The sequence below is a fragment of the Lepeophtheirus salmonis genome, chromosome 6, assembly GCF_016086655.4.
Source record: "Lepeophtheirus salmonis chromosome 6, UVic_Lsal_1.4, whole genome shotgun sequence".
NCBI classification, from domain to species: Eukaryota; Metazoa; Arthropoda; class Copepoda; order Siphonostomatoida; family Caligidae; genus Lepeophtheirus; species Lepeophtheirus salmonis.
The window spans coordinates 20,478,380-20,481,560 of record NC_052136.2 but is presented as its reverse complement, the minus strand read 5'-3'; positions in this window follow the sequence as shown (position 1 = coordinate 20,481,560).

Below are 3,181 nucleotides of genomic sequence, written 5' to 3'. Positions count from 1 at the left end.
AAAATATACTGTATATTTTGTATTATTGAGGTAATGTTGTGATAATTAACCATTGGTCAACTAGAACTGACATTTTAATCTCTATACAGGGATTTTTCCTACTATCACAAATGAATAGACAGTGTCACTGAGATGATGGATATATACTAAATTTTAAACATGAAAATTTTAATCGAGGTCGCGTTGTCATTAAATTATATACACTCTGTTGGCGTAAAGATAAAGAATTTTACTATATAATTAAAAATTATTAAAAGATTTAGTGAGGTTGAATAAAAATTGTATTTAACACGGCGTTCCCTCACTAATACAAAATGCACACTGTATTTTGTTTTCAGTTGTACATGTTTCTGTTTTTTCATTGGTTGAATTAAAATTAGTAGCTTTTCTTAAGCTGTTAACCATTATCAACAACTATTGAATGATGATTAAATAGTTGGAACGAATTGGCTAACTAGAAACTGATTCTGACACTGTTTTCTATTTTTTTTTAAATAAAGCTGTCGAATTTTCTGCTTCATTTTCCAAGTTCTGAGCAATGATTGGTTGAATTTGAATAAAGTCTTGTTAAGCTGTGGACAATTCTCAACAAATATATTTTTGGGAAGAACTGTTTACTACCGACTGATTTTAAATCTTGTTTCTATTGTTTGTTTTTTAATGGAAAGGTTGCGAGAAATAACAACGTATTCAGGCAGCGTAAAATATTATTATTAAATAATTAAAATATTTAGTGAAGTTGCATAAAAATGGTATATAAGGATTATAACCAAATGATGTACATAATACATAGTAATAATTAAATAACATATATCATAGTAAATTGTATCTCCCGAGCACCATATGTAAATATCCAAAAGATTGATGCACGCGTAAAAGAGGGATCATACAAAAAAAAAAAAAAAAAAGGTTTTCACTCACAGAAGAAGCCGCTTGTTGTTTGTTGTCTAATGTACGTACATAGTAAAAACTTTACTTATAAATAGCGTAGAACATACATACATAAACAATAATCAATAATGTTTTTGTATATATCTGCATATATACACAAATACACGCGTGGATAATTATGACAGTATAAAGATCCTTTCACTCACAGATGGTTCCACATTCTGAAGAGGGTTTTTTATACAAATATACTACTATTCTGCTTCTCCTTGATCCTGAATGTCAATCGAGTTGAGTAAATCAATAGTGTTTCAATGAATATACAAACTTTTGCATGTAAATGTTATTTGTAACAAATTAAATGCATAATAGTTGGGTCCGAAAAAATAAAGTTCCAGTGTGTTGCGTGGATTCAAACTCATAAAATGTTCCGACATTTTAGGGTGAAAAATGATTTTTTTTTGTCTTTTGTGAATTTCCAGGTATTTTATATAAATATATATTTAGTCAAAACCGAATAAGAAAAAAATTAACTTTTCTTCTGACAGCATTTTTTTACTTCAAAAACTACAAACTTCGAACAAAAGCGAAACGATACTAAAAAGTAAAACTTTTGGACGTAATTTTTACGTAGATAATTCACAAATTTTTTCATTTTCCGATAGCCATTTTTTTATTTGTCTATTCTATTATAAAAATATTTCTTTTAAAATAATGGAATTGGCAATCCCACTCCTAAGGAAATTGAAGAAAAAAAAATTCAATCTTCATAACTAAAAAAAAAAAAAAAATAGAGAGAAAAATGTTTGATTATATGAAATAAATAGGGATTGAAATTAATTGCAAATTGTCTTATATCATTGTGCAGGACACTTAGCCTACGAAACGTTGATTTTGACGTCTGTACTTGAGATTATGTCTATAAAAAAAGAAAAATTAGAATATGTTACTGATAGTCAAAGATAGTATTATTATAATATTTTCATTGTTATGAAAATAATTTTACATGAAGGTTTTTTTAAACTTGTACTGACACATAAACCCCACACCTCTGTTCATACGAATTTTGATACAGTTCAGTATAAATATATAGTATAAATTATATAAAATATAATAATATTATCAATATTTACCGCATAACAATTTCATAATAAAATATTCCACTCAATGTATACTAAAATATACTCAAAAGAACCACAGTATTGATCACACCTTCAAGAAAAGATTTTGTAAATGTATTCCAAATGTAAATGAAGCACAATTTATTTACTTATATGATTATTTCAATTTCATATAAACTTTTTGGTACTATGAAATCATAAATCTCAAAATATTATCAACTGATTTGATTTACTTTAATCAAACTATAATTAGAATAGTGAAAAGATAGTTGAATAAATTAAAGTAACCGTTTCTAGTAAAATATAATTCTTCTCTGCTAAAAAGACTATGAATCTAATCAATATTGAAAATTTAAGATATTTTTATTAATTTAATTTTTAACCAAAAATCGATAAACTTTATATTTCATTGTTTCATACATAACATAATTCAGTGCCTCAATCTCGGTTTTTTATTGGTGGGTTGGGAGTGGCTATGGATGACTCAGCATTAATAAAGCCAATTAATAGTACTATTGAAAACATTATTGGGGTCTCAGGCTCCCTCCCCTTGTAATTACGACCTGTAATTTAATTCTGTTTTCGAAATAATCGTTATAGGCAAGGATTTCTTTTTAAATATAATAATACCTCAATATGAAGGTATGAACAAGTCAAAGTTTTACAGCTATAGGATTTGCGAACCATTTTAAATAAAATAAAAGTAATAAAAAATTCAAAAAGGAAAAAAATCTCTATTTTTCAAGTCTGTTTTTTTTTTTTGTTTTTTAAAAGAGAATAATTTTCTTTTAAATTTATTGGTTGATTTATCACAATTTCAATTTGTCAGATATAAAAAACCTTTAAATAATTCAATGAAAAGATTGCGACTATGAGTAACAAGGCTGGTTTGAGGTTACTGCTAAATCTGTGGCAAAAGTAAGCTTGCTTTCCAAAAGGCCTTGCATTTCTGAAAATAGTTAATTTGAAAATTTGAAAAAAGATTTGCGATAAAACTAAGAAACGTTTTTTCTCAAAAATAAATGGATCATTTATAAAAAACGATAATTATATTTCCTAAAAAAGGGGTAATTTGAAATATCTCTCAAATAAAGCCACACATTTTATTTTCTATGAGTTTAAGATTAGAAATTCAATAATTAGCCATACCTCCCCAGATTGGGATTGGGTCA